We start from the raw sequence: 23,086 nt of genomic DNA, 5'->3' as shown, positions 1-23,086 counted from the left end.
AGGACTATTTGATTTCTAGTTTTTTAGTTCAAAATGTAGATTCTAACAATCAGTTTAAGGGTAGAATTTCTTTTCCTGTCTTTTTCTTATTTTATTTCTTCATTTTTCATTTTTCATTTATCATGTGGTACCATTTTCAAGTTAGAGTTGAGCAAATTCTAGCATATCACCTAGACCATAATTCAATGCATGGTTACCTAGTTGTCTATAGGCTAAGTGTAAAACTGCAAATACAGACAATCAAACAAGTAGGAATCTAATCAGAGCTGATAGAAATAAAGACTAATACCATCATCACATGTTCCAGTATCATCCAACAATTAGTGTCAAACAACTCTTCAAAGAATTTTGCTGATAAGGAGAGACAAGTCGCCATAGATACATGTAAAAGATCTTCAACCCTTACACTTCCGATGAAGCATTGTGGATGAGTTTAAATCTAGGTCCAAAACTGAGTCTTGATTTTATGCCTTCAGTTGACAGAATCAAGGCACTACAGACAGTGCCTTCTTCTCTAGAGCATAAAAATCTTCACAAATGACCATGAAAGTCACATGCAACACTACTACCAAATGACCCCAAATAGAGAATCAGTGAATTGAGCTCAAAATCTTAGGGAAGAAACATCAGGTCACTGTTGATCAGAAGTTATAAAGTTCCATAGCCTTGGGAGCACTAAATCACACTAAACTAGCAAAGAAATGAACTCCCTCTTCCTCATGGTGCAGGATTGAAGCACAAAAGAGCTCTTACCAGACCCCATTTTTCTTTGACACAGGTAAAAGATGGATTTAAATCCCTACAGTTGCTTCAGTGAGGTTCTAGACCTCACTGAGCTCAACAACCACATATATCTATGGAAAGTTAAATGATGCTAAGTCAGCAGTTTGCATGGATCAATATCAGCATATTGTTGAGCTGAACTTGTGTGCATCTCCATCAGGCCCAAAAAAGACTTCAAACACAGCATTCATTGAATGCATTTTGTCAGCTTTCGGAGTCTCCTGTTCATTGACCTGACAGAGGTGAAGGTTTTTGTGCTTCTCCAACTACTGAGAAATAGGCCAGATGCATGCATGATTGTCAACTATGGGAAAAAGGTTAAAACATTGTCAATCATAACCACCGGAAGCCAAGAAAAGAGAAAGCCAAAGAGAGAACAGACTAAAAACAAGTGGAGAATGTGGCTTTTTATACCATTAACATGAAGAAAAGAAAATACACTACTGGAGACTATATTTCAATCCTCAAAAGTAGCATATCAAGACTAATGCTATACAAGGGAGAAAGAGAGAAAAAGACTGTCAAGATGTACATAGCACAAATGTGAAGTATATGTTAAATCAAGCAACAGGCGCAGTTAGTTGAGACTTGTGACTAGCAGATTCAACCAATGATATGGATGCACTATTGCTGATAGATGAAAATATACTGCACCTTAAGGAATTAGATCTGGATATGGAAGGCTTCTTGGACCAAGCACTTGAGATTTCTTGCCATATATTTGGGTTATTGTCCCTTTTCTTTACACAAGGGCCATTTTTTGGTTGGTGGTCCTTGGATAGCCAATGAAAGCGGCAAATCTATGATGGAAATATCTTTGGTTCAAGCAAATTTTGATGCATTATCACAGTTTTTAATCCTTTAGCCACTTTTACCTCGGCAGTCCTGGTTACCATGTTTGTCAAGCTTTTGTGGCCTCATGTTTTGAGTTTGTTTGGCACAGTGGGATTTCAGGATGTTGTTATGGCATAATAATTTCCTTTAATTGTTTTGGTGACAACTTGAAATCTGTCGTGCATATATGCGATGAAGAATGTGTAGGGGAAAGAAATTGACACATTTCATCCATAGTATATTCTTTTAGATGGTTGATATTATTGAGAATAAATGCTTGAGAAAGCATTGAATTTACAAGAGGGGGAACACCCCTATTTATACACAAACACACACACCATAGAGCCATTGGGATCTTCCCAACAGCTAGAAATAGAGTCGTTGGGGAGGTCCCAACGACTTTATGGGCCTATTACCTAAATGCCCTCAAGCTTACAACTTAAGTACTAAATTATACAAATAAAGAAAACATTTATAAAAGACTATTATGCCCCTAATGGGCACATCCTATTACAATACTGTGAAAAGACTGAAATACCCCTAATAGTTTTTTCCTATTACAACACTATAAATACTATAAAATATATATACATATATGTGAATATATATGTACAATGTGAATTGGATATATATATATATATATATATATATATATATATATATATATATATATATATATATATATATATATATATATATATATATATTTGTGAATACATATATTAGTAATGATAGGGTGCTCCCGGAGTACCTACTCCCACCTGATAGAAGCTTCAAATTTTTAAAATTTGAGTGTTTTTTTCATTGATCAGACCCTATAGATATGATCTACAATCATTATTTAGTGAAAAACAAGTTTTGGATCATGCGAGTATGATATACATGTAGGGTTTTTAAGATCTTCAAAAACCAATGGTTCACAATGTACCAAAATTTCATGACTTAAAAAGACCTATTTTGATGTCCAAAAAACAAGATCCAAACCATGGTTCTTATCAAATAAATTGTGTTAAGTACATCTATAAGGTCTGATTGAGAAGATGCAACCCGCAACTATGATTTCTAGTAGGTGGGAGTAGGTGCTCTTGGAGCACTGTAGCATTACTCTACATATATATGTTACAACTTAACAATACATATATATACATAGAGTGAGTGGTAGGTGCTTGATCCATACGTACTTGATAACAAACTTGATCTTGCTGAGCGTCCATTGCGCATATGATGGACTCTCAACATTTTTTTTGCGCAAAAACACGCAAAAACTTGCAATAATGACATTTAGATGCGCTCAATACCTCCGCTAAAAACAAAAAGGAAAATACCGAGTGCATCCATGGATGACCTTTAGTGGCGGTTTTGAGTGCTGCTAAAAGTCCTAGCGGAAATGGGACCTTTAGCGGCGTTTCAAAACCACCGCTAAAGGTTTTTTTTGCGTGTTTTGCATCTTTTTATTGTTTTTTGTGCGCTGACCATCCATCACGTGCACGATGGACAGTCAGTGCGATCAAGGACTTATTGGATCAAGCACCTACACATTTCTCTCTCTCTCTCTCTCTATATATATATAAATGGGATATTTTCTTCTCTAAGCACCATGTATTTGATTTATTCAGAGCTATTAGAGTGAGAACCACCTTTTGGGGAATATGAGTCAAAGCAATACAACAACAACAACGACAACTACGCCTTCATCCCAAAACAATTGGGGTCAGCGATATGAATCAAAAAAGAAAATCATTCTGAGTCTTCCACATGAATCCTTCTCCTCCAATCATTTCTATCCAATGCCATGTCCTTGGTGAGGTTCAAAGCATTCATATCCTTTCCTATCATCTCCATCCATGTCTTCCTAGGCCTACCCCGACCTCTTTTAACTAATATATTTTCCCATTTCTTTATCCTTCTAACTGGAGCATCATTAGGCCTTTGCCGAATATGTCCAAACCACCGTAAACGATTCTCTCTCATCTTATTTTCAATGGGTGCAACGCCTACCTTCTTACGTATCTCCTCGTTCTGAATCTTATCTTTTATTGTATTTCCACACATCCATCTAAGCATACGCATCTCAGCTACACTCATTTTTTGAATATAATGTCTCTTGGCAGCCCAACATTCCGTACCATATAGTAAAGCGGGCCTAATAGTCGTCCTATAAAACTTTTCCTTCAACCACAATGACATTCTACGATCGCACAATACTTCAGTTGCACTTTTCCATTTCATCCACCCAACCTTTATCTTATGATTTACATCTCCATCAATTTCTCCATACTTTTGAATGATAGATCCCAAATATTTGAAACAATCATCCACCAGTATTTCTTGCTCACCAAGCTTCACTACACTCTCATCACTACTTTGTTGCTTACTAAACCGACATTCCATATATTCTGTCTTACTTTTACTCAACTTAAAACCTCTTGCTTCCAATGTTTGTCTCCATAATTCTAACTTAGCATTAACCCCAACTCTAGACTCATCAATCAAAACAATATCATCAGCAAACAACATACACCACGACACATTTTCTTAAATTGATCTCGTAAGCTCATCCATCACTATAGCAAATAGGAAAGGGCTTAAAGCAGATCCTTGATGTAACCCAACCGTTATAGGAAAATTGGTTGTCACTCCTCCACAAGTGCGAACATTGATTACTACTCCTTCATACATATCTTTAATTATACTAATGTACTTGAGAGAAACACCTTTCTTCATCATTGTCCACCAGAGAATGTCCCTAGGTACTCTATCGTATGCCTTCTCCAAATCAATAAAAACCATATGCAAATCTTTGTTCCTCTCTCTATTTCTCTCAATAAGTTGTCTAAGAAGATGTATAGGTTCCATAGTTGATCTTTCAGGCATAAAACTAAATTGATTCTCCGATATCATGACAACCTTCCTCAACCTAGACTCAATCACCCTCTCCCAAAGTTTCATAGTATGACTCATGAGTTTTATACCACGATAGTTTGTGCAATCTTGTATATCACCCTTATTCTTATATAGAGGCACCAAAGTACTCTTCCTCCACTCATTAGGAATCTTATTTGTCCGCCAAATCTTGTTAAAAAGATTTGTCAATCATTCTAAACCTTTCTCTACCAAGCATTTCCAAGCCTCGATAGGTATACCATCTGAGCCAACTGCCTTTCTTGATTTCATTTCCTTCAAAGCCTATGCAATTTCTTTCTTTTGAATCTTGCGCATGAAATCACTATTCATCTCATGAAAAAGAATGGAGAAGTCTCCAAGATCCTGAGCATGACTTCCATTAAATAGCTTATCAAAATAATCTTTTCATCTCTCCTTAATCTCCTCATCTTTGACTAAAATCCTTTGCGTTTCATCTTTGATACATCTAACCATACCCAGATCCCTCGATTTCCTATCTCTCATCTTTGCAAGCCATTAAATATCCTTCTCGCCCCTCTTTTGGTATCCAACTTGACATAAACCTCCTTATATACCTTATCCCTCGCGTTTCGAACTACTTTTTTAGCTTCCTTCTTTGCTATCATATACTTTTACAAATTCTCATTATCACGACTCTTAGATTTCTATAACACTCTCTTTTAACCTTAATAGCTAATTTGACATCCTCGTTCCACCATGATGTATCCTTACCTAGCGGTACACCACCTTTAGACTCACCCAATACCTCCTTAGCCACCTTTCTCATGCCACCCGCTATCTTATTCCATATTGATTCTGAATCCTCCTCGAGACACCAATCAACTTCCTTAACTACCTGCTCTACAAACATTCTTTGTTTAGCTCCTTTCAGTGCCCACCACTTAATTCTAGGATCTATCCTATGTCTGTCCCTTTTGTGACATTGTCTAATTCTAAGATCTAAAATTAAGACTCTATGTTGTGTAGCTACACTTTCTCCCGGTATAACCTTACAATCGATGCAACAACCCCTATCTCTCTTTCTAAGTAGGAAAAAATCTATCTGACTCGTATTAACCCCACTTTTAAATGTTAGTAGGTGAGACTCCCTCTTCCTAAACCAAGTGTTTGCTAAGATCATATCATAGGACAAACCAAAATCTAAAATCATTTCTCCACTTTCGTTTCTTTCTCCTATACCATAGCCTCCATGGATACTCTCAAATCCATCCCTACTAATGCCTACATGCCTATTAAGGTCACCGCCGATGAAAAACTTTTCTCCATAAGATATCCCTTGTACTACTTCATCTAAATCTTCCGAAAATTAATGCTTAATAGAATCATCTAAACCTACTTGAGGTGCATAAACACTAATAATATTAATAATATCCATACCTAATACTACTTTAATAAGTAAAATCCTATCACCCTTCCTACGGACCTCAACTACATTATCTATAAACTCACGACTCATAACAATCCCTACTCCATTCCTATTCTTATTTATTCCTGTATACCAAATCTTATATCCCCAAGGTTCTATCACTTTTGCTTTCTCACCTACCCATTTGGTCTCTTGTAGACATAAAATATCAATCTTTCTCCTATACATAACATCTACTAACTCTACCAACTTACCAGTTAAAGACCCTATGTTCCAAGTGGCTAACCTAATTTTATGGTCTTGGACTAACTTCTTTACCCCCACCCGTCCAACAAAGTGAGGGAACCCTTGCCTATTTGACACCACACCTGGGCGCCGGTGTGACGCGTCGCTTCTGGGCGACGACCTAGCAACCCTTGCCCATTTATCACTGCCTCCGGGCCTATAGAGTACAGCGCGTCGCTCAGTAGGGAATGCCTCAACGAAATTCTCATATTGGTTCATATTCATAGGGTATGACTAAGTTTTTATGCTGGCTGTCACTGGCCTACCGCAACCCTCTTCCTATATATATATATATATATATATGAGTCAAAGCAATAACAAGAATATTTTTAGTGGAGCATCTTTCACAATCCTTAGGGATATGGGATATGGTTCACCAATAAACCGAGGAATATAATTCAAACTCATTCACATACAGATCATGCATGGGTATATATATATATATACTTTCATGCCCATTTTCCCGAATTTTTTTGTTTCATACCCATGTCATACCCCGGACCCGCACTCGTACTTATGTGGCATAGGCTATAGGGAAGAACAGGGAAATCCAACTAGTAGAATTTAGGTAGGGTTTCATCCATAAATCATGCTTAGTTCATCACCATGTGTGAAAGTTTTATTTTTCAGAAGCTATACATCGATCTTGCACTGCCATAACTAGTGTTTATTTTTCATGTTAGTTATTTTGCTATCTTAATTGTAACTCAAATATAAGACACCTACATATGGTCATTTCTGGAATGGCTGGTTACAATTTCCTTTTTTCAGGAAGAATGGTAGGTTTACTAGTAGGTATTTTTGTCATTGTACTCCTATTTTTCCATATTCTTGTTGCTTTCTGTATCTTACCAGGGCAATTTTCTCCTACCTGCAAAGTTATGTAAATATGTGATGCTCAATAGAATGATAAGAGATTAAGATTGAACCCTAATTTTTCTTCTCTTAGTGTTTCCTTTCTTTCTACACCACCCGATACCTCATCTTCTTCGTTTCTCTCTATCTATTTCACAATTTTTTCTTGTTTTTACCTTCAATAACACTATAAATATAGCCCCAATGGGTTAAATATGGTATCATAGCAGATGTCAAGTTCTGGGACAGGGTTGAAGATTCTGGTTGCCACCTAGTGACATCAGCAACCTCTCTCTAATGATGAGTAAGGATATGGGATTTTGCTTTGGGTTCTTTTGCACCAGATAGAGGGCCATTTTAGAGGATTTTTGGGCCAAGAATCACTACATTTGGTAAAGGTACGAAGGAGTTATGATTTTTCTTCATAATTGTCTACTATCTGGACTGAGAAGCGGTGGGTGAAATGGAAGTGAGCGTTTAAAAAGTGCCTTAGTGCATGAGGTGTGCAGCATTTAGGAAGCATAAGAATAAAGCAATAGGCAATAAGTGGAGCGCGTAGGAAGTAGCATTAAAGAAAAAAAAAATAGATGTATTTTTACTTGAACACATCTTTAAGCCTTTTGCCCCAAAATACCTATCATATATACGTTTTATAATACAAAATATTTTTTAAAAATAAAAGAAAATACTAAACAAAAGGTGCAATTGTAATTTTCATAATGGTGGAAGCGAGCTTTCGATAAAGTTTCGGAAGCGTGAAAGAAGCACGTGGTTTCATGCTTTTGAAGGGAGTTTACAAGGTTTCTAAAAGCTTCCAGTAATGATGGATACATCTAAATATCTTCTAAATGCATGACAATGAACGAATATTTCTATATCATATTGTGAATGGTTTTCAGAACTTCCCCCACATTGCATGCTAATCTAAAAGAAGAGAAGCAATAGAAACTTGTTTATGGTCATATTGTGAGATGCACTTAAATATGAATAGCATTAGGTTAAATTCAACATAATTACATATTTTGCTTGCTACTTTGCTAATTCCCAATAGAAAAAATGTTTGAAGGTCAGGTAGGGATCTCAAGCAGATCAGGGATAACTTGAAATTACTCACCATGTAAATTAAAATGAATTGTCTTCACTGATTCTTCACTTAAGCATCTATGCTGAGTAACAAGAAAGTGGTGATTGTTGTTTTCAAGAAACCTTTGGATTTTGCTTTTGCTCCTTTCTCCATCCAACATCTTTGGCTGCCAAATGTAGCATACAAGATTGTAAGCAAAATAGTATGTACTGCTTGTGGGCCAGTGGATTTAGATGTCAACTGCATAGACTTCATAGCCTCCTGCCAATATGCACAACTTGCATCAAAGATGGGCTATCCTTTACTTAGTTTTTGTTCTCTTTCCTGTCAAAAACAGCTTAAGAGGAGCATAGATTTGTGTTATTCCACTTTGGAATGCCCTTGCATGATCATCTTGTATTCTTGTTTGCAACTTGGACTTGAGGCCATTTCTGTTGCTATATAACAGAAATAGGGGTGCAAGAACCAATTTTTTCCTGAAGTTTGAGAGCCAACTTAAAAAAATGATTATAAAACTGAAATTGCTAGCATATCTTTGTAGTTTAAGTATATTCCCTGTCTTCATTCTCTTACACTAGTAAAAGGATGCATAAATGTGAGTTCTTCCCCTTAGAAATGCCCTTTTCTTTCATGATCGTTTTGTAATTTTTTTTGTGACTGAGACTCGAGGCCGTTTCTGTTATGCTACAAAAATAGGGATGCATTTTTTTATTTTTATTATTTTATTTTATGTTTTTATGCATTTTTAGATTTAAAGTTTTAAATATGCTGAGATTATTTCCAAAAGATTTTTTCAAATTCTTTTAATTTATTATGAGATTTTCTCCTACTGAGAAAATTCCGATACTAAGATTTGTGAAATTGTTCAGGATGTTCAGGTTCTCTTCCTTCTGATTCAAGCATGTACGATTTGCTAACGATGTCGCCAGTGTGCACTCTATCAAGAAGAAAGCAAAAGTCGATCATAGGGTCCCCTTTTTTCATGCTAGGGATGGGGACTCCCTTTTTCATCCCTGGAGCCCACAATGATGCCATCTGTGGCTGGGAAACTAACCGAGCAACTGGTTTCTTGGCTCATTCCAAGCTTGTTAGTGCTTGGTTCATTTAGATTACAAGCCGAGCACGAGCTCGTTCGTTATAAGTAGCCGAGCACGAGCTTTTTCGTTATAAGTAGCTGAGCTGAGCACGAACAAGGGGTGTTTGTCTGGGCTCTGCTGGTATAGGTTTGTTAAGTTGATTATATAGCTTTTATCATAAACATGATAAGAAACATGATAGGTCCATTGGTTGAATGGTTGTACTTAAAACCACTAGGTCAAGAGTTCCATTCTCACCTTAGACCTCTTGATTAAAAATATTTTTTCACTCAAACAAGCCAGCTAGCTGATTTCGGCTCCTTTGACCTGAGCCAGACGAGCTGAGCTTGAACACTAGCTGACTGTAAATGAGCCGAGCCCAAACAGCCCTTGTTTGGTTCCTTCGGCTCGTTTACCAGCCTTACTGCCAGCATGGACCAAGGATGAGAAAGGACTTTCACATGGGGGGAAAGTGTGACTCAAAAATGACATGAAAAGAGGGAGTGGGTGAGAAAAGCTGGGGCTGACACCTGCCAGCTCACATTTCCCTTCCATTGCACTGTTGTTTGTCTCATCAATGGTGGAAAAAGTATGGGCTTTTTTGCCAGCTCAGCATTTTCCCATCAAAATACCCTAAAACAAGTGGGCCCTTAATATGATTTGTGATAAATGGCTTTTGTTTATGCTTCTAGACAAGGGTACTTCTGTTTAGTTGAAGAAAAATATGGTTGGGTGGAAGAATTGCACGGTGGTTGGATTGAAAGACGTAGTAAATGGACGTTTGGTAGCTATGCCTGGCGTACTTGAAAAGAGTTTTGAGGAGACATTCTACCTAATTCATTAAATGCATCTTCACAAAGCATATCTTTTTCTTGCATGTGATGGATAACGTGCCATCAAGACGGCAGTTTGATTGGTTGCATAAAGAAAATGTCAATTAGGTTGATGAACTAGAGAAGAAAGCTGTGTGATAGGGATAATATCCCATTTGGGGTGCAGTCATTGTTTTATTCTTAAGAGTTTTTAAATAATTCTAATTATATTTTAGTTTTTTATATATTAAGATATTTACAATTATTTTAATCAGTTAAATAATTAGAAATTCATGTCCTTGTGTGTTATTTTTCAACATTTTGTAAATTGGCGTCTCATGCTCTTATTGAGTCACAGTTCATGTTCACGTCTTTGTGACATTGGAAGAAATGCATATATTGCCTTAAGCCTTGCTGGACAATATGAAGGGTTCAATATTGCTCAAGTGAACACCTGGTTAGGTAGGTCAGCGTAAGGTGTTTTGGCTGAAGGATGTCAAGAGTTCAATACTCAGGGTGTCCCTATCTGTGATCAGGTGGAAGCTGATGTGGTTGATAATTGGGGTGCGCTTACTTTGCTTATGAATATGAAAGCAGTCCTTTATGAAAACATTCACATGATTTGCATGGAATCAATTGAGCCAAAGTTCACCATGTAAGGCCAATCATAAGATTAGAAACTTAATTCACTTTGAATGCTTTTTCATGACCAAAATCGCAAGGTTTATAAACACTCCATTAATTTTGCAACCATGTGAAAATGACGATGATAATATGATGTATGATGAGTGGAGAGTAGGCACCTACCAAGTAAGGAGTCTACCGTGAGCCAACAGCTATGGTACTTGGATACTCCACTTTGCCCTCTGTATGTCACACCCTTTTACCTTTCTTACATACAAGTTCATATTCAATTTATAATTTATAATTATATTTTCAGTTTATATCTTTATATTTTCAGTATATAATATATATTTAGATTATAGTCAGTTTATTTTAAATTATATATATATAGCCATGTCCCGTACCCACATTTTTTAGAATTGCTATGTTGGATCCTCTGTAGGGTACCCGCTCCGTACCCAGGTGACATAGGTCAACATGAGTTTTGGTGGTAACTTTTACTTTGCTTATGCATATGAAAGCATTCACATGATTTGCATTGTATAACTTGGGCCAAAGTTCACCATGTAAGGCCAATCATAAGATTAGAAACTTAATTCACTTTGAATGTTTTTTCATGACCAAAATCACAAGGTTTATAAACACGTCATTAATTTTGCAACCATGTGAAAACGACGATGGTCATATGATGTATGATGTATGATGAGTGGAGAGTAGGCGCCTATCAAGTTAGGAGTCTTTTGTGAGTGAACAGGAGTTTTGGAGCTAACTTTCACAAATCCAATCCTGCAGATGCATTCAGCATGGTCAATTTGCTAGAAAATGATACTCTGATTTTTTTTTATGAAAATGTGATTTTTTTAATTTGAATATTTATCAAAATTGTAGACTGTTGATTTTCAAACCTTATAAAAGCTACTATGAAATTGGACGAGCTTAGAGTCCATTCTTATAAAATCAAGCATGTATAACACGTCTATGGTCAGATTTGAGAAAACATAAAAAAAAGTCTTGAGAAGCCCGATAGACTGGCAGTAGGCACGAATCAGAGTAGGCAGCTACCCCTTATTTGATGTATAATATATTCTTTTCTTTTGTGTATTTAACATATTATCTTAATGCTTTATTTTTTAGTTATTTTCTTCTTTGCCGGAGAGAGAGAGAGAGAGAGAGAGAGAGAGAGAGAGAGAGAGAGAGAGAGAGAGAGAGATTCAACATTTTCTAATGAAATACAGATTAAATACATGGTATGTCATTATCTCAAAGCATTGAAAGCCTCCCTGCACTTGGCACCATGTCCAACTAAGGGAGACTTTTGCTCTGCACCTTGGGATCATCTTGTTGTTTCATGAGACTCCTGTTTGAAAGGAGGACGTTTTGATTGGTGAGTCCATCACTTTTTTAAATTTTATACATGTACTCCTATAAAGAATTCTTTGCTTCACTTGCTTGGAAGGCAACAATGCTTTCATCTTATTATAATATATGTGAACGCCTTTGAGTTGTTCAAATATGTGCTCAACTGCAAATAGTTTTAAATGTTTGATCTGCATAAAGAAGACAACTAACCACACTTTTTTTTAACTTTTCATTTTTTTCTGATAAAAAAGAAAGAAAGATGAATAGGTCAAGGCATTAGTTTTAACCTGTGTCCAGGAAAGACGTGAACAACTAAACTTTTTTGGTCTTTGTCAATCTGTAAGGCTTTTTCATATATAGTCATCATTGACCAACATATGCAGTTGCATTTCAAAGTTCTTACTAGGGGTGTCAACTGGTTGGTTTGGTTCGGACCAGGTGGAACCAGACTTGGACCAAATTTTTTTTGGTATGGTATCGAGTCCAGATCCGAGTCTAATCGGGCCCACTATAAGAGAAATCATACCCAGACCCAATAAGAACTACATGAACCAGACTTGGACCATACTCGGTAAAATAATATTTTTTTAATCATTTTTACATTGAAAAATTGTGGGTCTTAATCGGAACTCGGGTCGGGCCCGGGTCTGATATAAAATTTCACAAACTATACTCGGATCCATGTATTAATCAGACCTTCTGGTCTGGACCTGGGTCTTAATCAGGACTTCTTATTTATCACCATGCCCGAGTTCTATAGGCTTTGATCCGGGTTGGGTCCGGTTGACACCCCTACTGCTAACACAAGTTAAATCCAATCCGACTACACTTTTGTTGTAAATATTTAATGAACTCGTTGGTTCCTATTGGACCCCAAAATACAAATATTAGTGGTCCACCAATCAAACATGGACTGGTTGTTGGTGGTACTTGGTGTTCATTTGAGCCATTGGATATCAAAATTCACTATACACAACTACTTATTCACAAGTCATGCCTACCTTGGTATGGTTATTCAGTAAATGGGTCTACTGCAGGCTGATCTCAATCCTGATAGACATATAGGGATACAGAATGTCATTGGAGTCGGTCTAATTAAGCAGATATGAAGTCAGATCCAATTGATCTGAATGTGAGCCTGACATATTATGCCTACTTTTTTTTTCAACAGAGAAAGCTGGCGTTAGTCCGATCCCTACCAGTTATACAACCATTCGAACTTGCAACGCCCGGACACTAGACCAACGGCCTGTCCATATGTCCAGGCCCAACAAGGCAAATGAAACGGTAAAAAAAAAGTGATATTAGACACCTTTATCAAGATTGAAAGAAAAAATAATTTGAATCATAAACTTGTTAATTTAAAACATTTTAAAGTATTTATTATTTATCCTTGTGATGCATGATATATTCTAAAAAATATAAATTTTGTCAATAAAAAATAAAAAAACCTAATGTCCAACAAAAAAAATTGGCATTGAAATGAAAAAGGCAATTTAATAGAGTTAGCGAGGTTTAACCCATTTGGTCAAAGGCTAGATAAATGAATGGCAAATTATTTTACAAACTTTCGTATTTAGCAAAAAGAAATTAAACAACACAAAGACACAAAGGCTAGATAAATAAATGACGATTTTTTTTAACGGGGGCTCGGCTTGTATGGCGGGAGCAGTTAGTTCCCGTCACTTTGTGTTGGGACGTTGCAAGTTCGAACCCCAAATGGTATGGTTGTATAACTGGTAGGGCTCTGCCTAACCCCAACTTTCTTTGTCGAAAAAAATGGCAAATTAACTCATGTGGACAATTTTCTTCCTTTTTCCTTTTTTAATATAGTGGAATAGCTTTTTCGTTAATTCCATTAAAGATGCTCAATTTAGTCATATAATCAAAGAAAAATCACACAAAGCTTCAATACAATTTTTATGCATAAACATTCTCTTATAATATTATCAGACAAGTATATCATAAAAGCAAAACAAAATCAAACAAGTCAAAGGATTGCCTACCCTACTTGCCATATTGGCCACCATGCCTAAACAATTGGCATAATTCCAAACTCATCCTATCCCAATACACCCAAAAAAAATTAAGCCAAACTCTACCAAATATCATACCTAATGGTAAGAAAACTCAATTTTTAAAGAAAAAGAGGAAGGGAGGAGGTGGAATAACCCAACGTCATTCACCTCTCCCATGTAAAAAAGAAAAAAACTAAGAAAATATATTACCAAGTAAAAAAAAAAATCAAAAGGGAAAAAAAGAAAATATTTATAGAAGTGAGAAATATTTTCATATAAAACTTCTTATCTCAAGGAGAACAGTAGAATAAGCGAAACATAAAGTGGGGACTCAGAATCTTGAATTGGAAAGCAAGGAGGATGTAGTTGCATTGAAACATGAAAGAGAAAGCTGCACACCTACAAAGTGCTAAGACTCCAGTGTGTGAAGACCGAATCAGTGCTCATACAATGTAGGTTTTCTTATTTTGTGGTTATTATGAGAGAGAGAGAGAGAGAGAGAGAGAGAGAGAGAGAGAGAGATTATCCATTTGAACGGTTACCTAATTTATGATTTTTGAGTTTTTGAAAAAAATTACAAAGTGCCATGTAACACTCTTTTTTTTTTAAATATACAAATGGCCAAACAAATTTATAATGACATTCTAAAAACACATGACAAGAACATCTAGGGATGGCAGTGGGGCGGGGCGGGGGACAAGGTCTCCACCTCCGCCCCTCCTCAAGATTTTATCCTCCACCCCCGCCTCCATCCCCGACGGGGAATGGATTTTATCCTCCATCCCCGCCTTCATCCCCGTTTCATGTCCTTCATCCCCGGTTCAAACGGGGATGAGGCGGGGGGGGGGGGGGGGGGGGGGATATTGCGGGGAAAAGTGGTCGGGGCGGGGTTGGGGCAGGGATCGTGGCAGGGACGGGGCGGGGCGGGGAAAAGTGCACGTCCATCCCCGCATCCACCCCCGGACGGGGATGGATTTTAACCTTCGTCCCCACCTCCATCCCCATTTCATACCCTTCATCCTCGATCCAAACAGGGCGAGGCGGGCGGGGCGGGGCCCCACTTTCCCCCGGTCCACTGCCATCCCTAAGAACATCAATTAAAAAAAAGACAAAAACCATCTAATTTTTTGCACCTATTACCCTTGCTTCTACTTTTATAATATTTAGGATCAAAGCAAATAGTAACATGATTTCATGAGGCATCTGTGTGGCTCGTGACATCCCAAGTTGAAGGGGTGTCATGAGTTAGAAACCCGGGGTGTGCATCCCTTGCCAAAAGGCTAAAGCTGGGTGTAGTCTCTGATGGGCAAGGGAGTCCTGGAGTTTTATACTGGCGGGCACAGTGAACAGAACGCTGATCAACCGATTGTACTTTTTGACAAATTGAAAATAGTCATCTTTCTCCCCAGCTATATGAAAAAATGGTAACCTGATCAAGCCAGATACCATATATGAGAAGCATAAGGGGAACCGTGGTGGCACTGGATTCCAATAACGATGAAATGTGATTCATCTATGGGTGCAAATGGGTCGAATCCAGGATGGAGGTTTTGCAATTTTTTGTTGTTATGGATCTGACTCTCCCATGTAATTATCTGTTCCAGATCTGACCTGTTTGCATCCCTAAATTCATTTGTTGACAGCCCTATATGAGAAGGCCTAGTATTCATAAGAGTCTATGCTTTCACCTAAGTTATCACTCCTAAAATGCGCATAATGTATTTGTGGATGTTCACAAAATCTTTTTTTTTATTGAAAGGTTGCAAACTTCCTACGGCACCGCACATGAAAAAAAATATATCTTAAAAAAAGTCAGTTCATTCTGGATATGCGAAAGATTTTTGTCAAATTACACTGATCACATTTTGCAAGGTATTTCGGGAAGCTCACCATTTTTCTAGGACTGGTTATTTTTCATTTTATTTAAGCATATGAGCATGATTCATCCATCAATCATGTACAGCTCTCTTTCTCTCTCTCAATGTCATGAGTTAAAGTGAATTATGGATGCTTTATGTCTATCTCAATCCAACATTTACACATAAATGATGCTAAATAAAATAATAAAATAGAAAAAAAGTCAAGTAACAAATACAAATTATATGAGCTAACGCCTAGTCTTTAGCAACCAGTCACATAGGTTCACCTCATCTTAAAGCAACTTGGCCGCTAAGAGTATCAAAATTAATTTGATGAGAGGGCTCCACCAATTATCTCTGTAGTAGTAGATATGGCAAAAAAGAAGAACAGATTAATTCTTTTTCCCTTTTGGTTTAAAGGGTCAACTAGTGGAGCTGAAGAACATGCTGTTGACTGAAGCAACGTAGATAATCGTGTTCTTTTTCTTCTCTTTTCTGGAAAGGAACAAGTATGAAGGATGCTCATGCTGCACTAGGGTTCCCCACTTAAAAAGTGCAGAAAACTAAGATTCACTCGTGTCTACCTTTTCCCCTTTGACCTTATAAAGCTTCATTCAGAAAAAGAAGGCCAAAACTTAGGTTCATTCTTCTGGTAAAACCATTAGAGACAGCAAAGATCATTTGCTTTCGTTGCCATGCTATTTACAAGCTGTCACAGAGATACACCATTTTGGCTACGTGTGTCCTCAGTGACACGACTAGACAAGAGTCGCTAGACACGTTGAACATCAACCAAAAAAGTACCAACATTTATTTTACTAGACTTTGATAAATTTTAATTATATTTTGACAGAAATATGTTTTTGCACAGTAAATTATCGAAAATAATTTTTATAGATTAAAATTTTAAAAACCCATGTCCTCATGTCCTATTTTATCAAAAAAATTATAGACTCACACCCTGAACTCGTGTCATAAAAGTTTCGTTGCTTATGCTACTTGGGTCCTAGGTTTGGTTTGTATATGGCTGAAATTCCTGCGTGTGTATTTTATTTATTTATTTATTTATTTGTGTATAGTCAAGAAAAAAAAAAACCATCACTGACCGCACGCTGGCTGGCCTCCAGTTGGCAAAACTCATGAGAGATCTCCAGTGCAAGGGTGGCCACTCTTGGGTTTCAAACTTGTAATGTCCAGTCAACTTGGCAATATTTACAAGTGGCCTCTACCAGTTGAGTGGAGCCCTTGTGAGCAAATTCCTGTGTGTCTGTATGCAAGAGCATGCCTGCTGGGCCCTATGTCACAGGGATACTTCAACTTATACCCATATCAATGTTCCTTGATATACTATTTCTAACAGAAAACAGCACAAAAATGATGCATTTTGAGTCCTTTTTGACGTGTCCATGTGACATAGCCAGGGGCATGTAGTTCACATCTCTAATTATTCTTCCTGTATCCTATATTTTTTGTGCTCTTCTGCCGCCACCTGTTACAATAAAAGAAACTCTGGATATTGTCTGTAATTCTTTTCTTTTTCTCAAAGTAAAGGATCTTTTGACCCTTTTGACAACTTAATTTTGTGTGTGAAGCTATGCAAACTGAGTTGAAATGCACCAGACCTATAGGTTCTCATATTTTGCTCCCTTTACTTGCACTTTAGGTGGCTACCATGGCTGATCTGAGACAACTAGCTAGAGACCATCGGTAGAATAACTTTTAACTGAAAAAAAAAAATATAAGTGTATGTCTCGTTATCATCATCATTAAATTTCCGTTTGAGAGCTGGATATAGGAGGAGATGATATTTAATGAGGGTGTAATTAATACCACTTATCACTAAAGGCCATTTTAGGAGATCGGAGTGGAGATGGGCGGTTTTCAACGAAATCCTCAAGAGGATGTTCCTCATCTCCATAGTGACAAACGTTTTTATCGGCAATTTTTTCGTTTTCAAAGCTTGTGAGAAATTGAAAAAAAAACCATAAATCTCTCGCATTTTTTTCGGCAAAATCTCCGCAATAAAAAAATATTAATTTTTATAAGAAAATATTAAAAAATTTATTTAAAAATAAAAATACATGATTTTTTTCATGATAAATAGCCGTTTAAAACATAAATATCATGTTTAAATCACAGTATTTATGTTTTTTTATAAATCTCATGATATTTTGTAAATCTTGCGAGAAATTGACGTTTTAAACTTTCAGGCAATTTCTCCCGATATTATCACAACATTTTCATAAATCTTGCGATATTTGTCACACTGCTCATCTCCCATTTTTGTGACCCCTCCATCTCCTCTCCAACACCGGGCTCCCAAACAGAGCCTAAACCTTTTACTAATAATTTGTGTCTATTACTAAAATATACTATCATTAAAAAATTTCTTTATAAAGAAAACCCATGATACTTAGAAAGTCATCTCTTAAAGTATGAGCAATTTTTTTGTGAACCAAAATTAAGAAATGACATACGAGACAATTATCTTCAACTGAGGTGGGAAACTCATGAGAGGCGTCCTATGTTGGAAGGTCAAAGCTGAGTGTACTCCCATTAAGCAGAAAAATATATAGGGTTGAAAGCCTATCCATGGGCAGTGGATGAAGAGGTTTTAACACACACACGTGTGTACCTCTCCATTCCAGCATTAGTCTTGGATTGTGTCATTTCCATATAAAACCATGTTTAAGTAAAAAAAATTGGTACAGTGTGAGGTGTTGATTTTTTAAAGTTCTTGACAAACTTATTTACATGGTCATAATTATAATATCCAAAACATGTTTTTAACTAAACAAAAAAAGTCAACAAACAATGTACATTACATTTGTAAGGTTAGATCGTGTGTGAATATATATATGGTTAATATTTAATGCCTTCAAAGACACCAAATTATACATAACTATTGAGTTAAAAATCATAGGTTGAAGCTTTATCAACTCAATCCGACCATGTGTTCACTTTGCTAAACAAAAACAAATGATTTTCAGCTCAATAGTTTCATATAATTTGGTTGCCACCAAATATTAACCCATATATATATACATAGGAAAATGGGTATGTGCTAAACCAATTTGGTGCTAAATCATGTGCTAAATGAGTTTTTTGGGCTTTTCTAGTGCTTTTTATGCGGTTCCGGCCCCATAAATATGTTGGTCATGATCGATTTACTAAGAATCCACACCTGGATCATGTGTTTTCGATGAAACAAATAATATTTGGAGCCTAAAAAATTTACAAAGATTTTAGACAGTTGATTTTTTGAACTTTATAAAAACCTACCCATGTGTTGTTGGAATCAAACGTTTCAAAAGCTGATCCTTATAAAATCAAGTATATAGATAACATCTGTACGGTCAGAATTTAAAAATAAAATAAAAAAAGCCTGAAAAACTTATTTAGCATGCGGTTTAGCACCAAATTGGTTTAGCACCTACCCATTACTATATATATATATATATATATATATATATATATATATATATATATATATATATAGAGAGAGAGAGAGAGAGAGAGAGAGATATTTGAACGTCAAATGGGTGGTGTGGATATGGTCGATGAGTAAATGGGCATAGTGATATACTATTATGTCACAATTGGGCTTTTTGGGATGGATATTGTTTCTACTCCTCAAGTGGTGTACAGTTGCTGCTGTTGGGTGAACACCTTAGGAAGTGAGGACACGGAGGCGTTCACAACTGATGATCTCATCCACATTCAAATGCCTTTTCGTGTGAACACCATAAGATGCATGGCTGTATTCCTTTTCATCTAAGGAAGGTACGTATAGAGAGATCGGAAAAATCCCTTGAGAATCTAGTTAAGTTGGGCATATGAACAAGTTAAAGCATATTTTATGAGGAGCCTGCCAGAGGGGATCCCTAAAAAAGCCTAAAATACAAGAGAGGGTGCTGTAGTGCTTGCTCATTTCGCTTTTCCTCATTTCATACTCTTTTTTTCAGGTACTGTACTATGCTCTTTGTTGGATCCACTCAGGTCCCATCATTCTCAAAGACGGACGGCTCTCAAGCAATTTGAGGTCTGTTTGATTATGTGGGATGTGTAGGGTCCAGCACTACAGCCCAATCATATTCCCTCTTGCTTTATGGGATGGTGAAAGTATGAGGTGGGAGTGGAACATGGTTGAGAGAGAGAGAGAGAGAGAGAGAGAGAGATTATTGGGGGATGCTTACTTTGTGGATGTGACCATGGTGCAATTGATAGGCATGGTGCCCTAGTGAGGGCCACCGTGGGCCCTCCACGTCATCTTCCACCTACTTGTCGGCCATTGTGTGCCTCACAAACGACGAATCCTTGTCACCATATGCCACGTGGCTCTGCGGCATTTGCTGGATGTGGGTGGAGTGGCCCCACCCTTGGTGTATGGTGCTGGGAATCAGGCCTCTGGTGCACGCACACACACACACACACGGGGGAATATGTGTAGGAGTGGACATGGGATCGACCCGGACCTTCTCATGTTGGGTCTCGGACTCGGCCGGAGTCTTATTGACCTGGGTTTGAGATGGGTCTGGTTGGGCTCTTCGAAACCGCGTATATAAACTGCAGGCCAGGCTAGAGGACTCCATAAAGACAATCTCACATCCCAACCTAAAGCTGGATCAGAAAATAGGTTTCGGGGTAGGTCCAATCAATGTAAAAACATGAATTTTTTCCATTCAAAAAACTACCCAAAATTAATATGCGATGTGATTTGGAATCGTATAAGATGCAAGCAAACATAACCAAAAATAAACATCTTTTGTAAGGTAGACATTTCCATATTGCTAACTTTAATCATTGTCAGCTACCAAGATATTCTGGCTCATTCCTAGGTGCAATGACCCTAAGGGACAAGACGACCATACAAGACAAGACAGGCAGGATTTGTTTCATTGCATTTAGGAATTCACCCCCCCTCATTTGAATAAAATTTGGGTAAGGTTTCCCAAAATTGTTCAACGATTTGAAAGCCTGACAGCCGTTTGGTTTAGGTCATTTAAAGATCAAAGTGAATTTATTTAGACGTAGGTCATTTTATATATTTAATGAAAGGAAGAGAGTGACGCCTTACCCTATGGCCCACCCCTAAGCAGTTAAAACCCCTGCATCTTATTCCACAGTTCAATAGAATCCTCTGTGCCTGAGGGCTGGCTCTCCATCATTGTAGACAACACCCTTCTAGTGTTCTAACTTTGGCTTCTGCCTGGAGACCAATGCAGAAATCCTCCTCGACTTTCACTCAAATACATTCAACGCCCTCTCTCCTCCAAACTCTCCGAGCCCAGCGTTGTCAACCTATTGTTTCTGCCTTGTGACAACCCATGCACACCTTAGGTATGGAACTCTTGACATCCTTCTGCTTGAATGCTTTATGCTGACCCGCCTAACCTGGTGATTAGAGCCTTTGTGAGGAATTTATCTGGATGTAACCTTTAGCTTTAAGAAAACAAGGGATTTTGGCAGAAAAGATCCGTTGGGATAGGGCCTGTCAGTTGTGGGGCCCAAGAAATGATGGAGGGCTATCAGGTACAGCTGCACACTAAAAGTGTGCAATCACATTTCACCTGATCCTTCCTCGGATTTTCGAGGCTGGTTGCTATATTATGTTTGTGGGACCTGTTGAACCAATAACTCGGCTCTCAGAATAATCAATTTAAGAAACGGCAACATGCATAATCAATGATCGATATCAATGTAGATAGGGCTGCCAATAGGTTGACTCAGGCGCCCCAAAGGGGTTTGGTGAAGTGGGATGGGACCTAGACTGCTAGGCAGGTGGTTTAGGTTCAAATCTCATGGGTGTCACCCCTTGTGCAAAGCCAGCACAGCAAGGTCTATGATCCTGGGAGTGGTTTTTCTGTATAAAAAAAAAGATTGTCTCAGCTACTTGACATGGGCATAAAAATTGCTGACCAACACGTTATATAACCTAAACCAGAACCAGAACCAGAACCAGGTAACGTGTGGATCGGATTTGGGCCATGATTTTTACTAGATATCCAGCACTACCCAGCTGAATCAAGTGTTTCTACGTTCATTCTTATGAAAAATATATTTTAAATACCCTCTAAATTATGTGAGTCAGGTTTGAGGTTCTATTTTCTTAACTCGACATAACCCTAACCCAAGAGTTTGTTATTTTGGTAGGTTTGGGTGCACCCTGATGGGTTGGATACCCGACCGTTAACAGGCCTACATGCAGCTCATGTTCAAATTTCAACCTGCTTGAACTCTGTAGATTTGGTATTAAAAATAGGTTCTAATCCAGGTTTTCAGCGATCGTTACTGTGCTTCCTAAAGTCCATTTCCCTGCAAGAGCAATGCATTGTGTTAGGTCCGGTGTAGTTTTCCAGCCGTGGGTCCTACATTTGAACATGGAATACACTATTTGAACACCTGAGAATCAGCCACCACCCAACCAATAGTCACTTAAATTGGTGCTTGTTCAGTACTGCTTTTACACTTGGTCAGACTCACCCAGCACACATATCTCACAAATCTATGCAATGAATAAGTGACACGAGTCAGGTCGAGCCAATCAGACCTCATAGATAGGTTTAGCATGGTCCAAATGTTAGGAGCTGTCTTTTGGGTCATTTTTTTAATGAAAAAATCTGATTTTATGAGCCGAGAAAATATTGTACGTCGTAGGCCCTTGATTTTTCAAGGCTCATAAAATTATACCTAGATCACATCTGTTAGCTACGTTAGTTTAATAAAAAACAACAAAAAAATAAAAAACACTCATGCATACATAATGGTGACCATGGTCACAAATTTATATATCGGCAACTTATCATTTGCCATTCATATCACATATTGGCCATATATAGCCTATCTATTGTTAATTTATCAGCAATTGAGTTCCTATTGAACACATAAAAAAAATCAAATTCATGCACTAGATCAGTGCATTAGCTATAATCTTCAATTATTATTGAAAATAACATATTAAAACATTCAATTGCAATTACATGTTAACACATTTAATGCAATTACATGAAAACATCTAAAAGATATGAAGGGGATCAACTATGTTTTTTTTTTCTTTCGAAATTGAATCCCCAAAAAATATCAAGTTTTGCTTATCTACATCAATTGAAAGGTTAGATTTCCAAAAGAATAGAAAAATACAGGTAAAAAAACTTGTTTTTTACTCAAATATATCGGAGTGCATATTTTTGGCCTATTGTTTCGAAA

The 23,086-nt window shown here is 37.3% G+C and overlaps 1 protein-coding gene across 7 annotated transcripts in view; it reads left to right on the top strand.

Moving 5' to 3' along the window:
• The window catches only part of LOC149847979 (class V chitinase-like), a 39,632-nt gene extending 19,978 nt beyond the window's left edge, over nucleotides 1-19,654 (top strand). For 4 of the 7 annotated variants that reach the window (XR_016433012.1, XM_090011718.1, XM_090011934.1 and 1 more), the window contains one exon: nucleotides 9,002-10,329. The gene's annotated coding sequence lies outside the window, so the exon portion shown is untranslated. Of the gene's footprint in view, nucleotides 1-307; nucleotides 703-778; nucleotides 1,227-9,001; nucleotides 10,330-19,528 lie in introns of those variants that run through there. The other 3 variants (XM_090011816.1, XM_090011798.1, XM_090011791.1) reach the window with 3 other exon arrangements.
• The last annotated feature ends 3,432 nt before the right edge of the window (nucleotides 19,655-23,086 follow it).

Source organism: Nuphar pumila, chromosome 1 (genome assembly GCF_984573655.1).
Source record: "Nuphar pumila chromosome 1, dmNupPumi1.hap1.1, whole genome shotgun sequence".
Taxonomy (NCBI): domain Eukaryota; kingdom Viridiplantae; phylum Streptophyta; class Magnoliopsida; order Nymphaeales; family Nymphaeaceae; genus Nuphar; species Nuphar pumila.
Note: the sequence above shows the minus strand (reverse complement) of the source record. Positions and strands in the feature narration are given on the sequence as shown.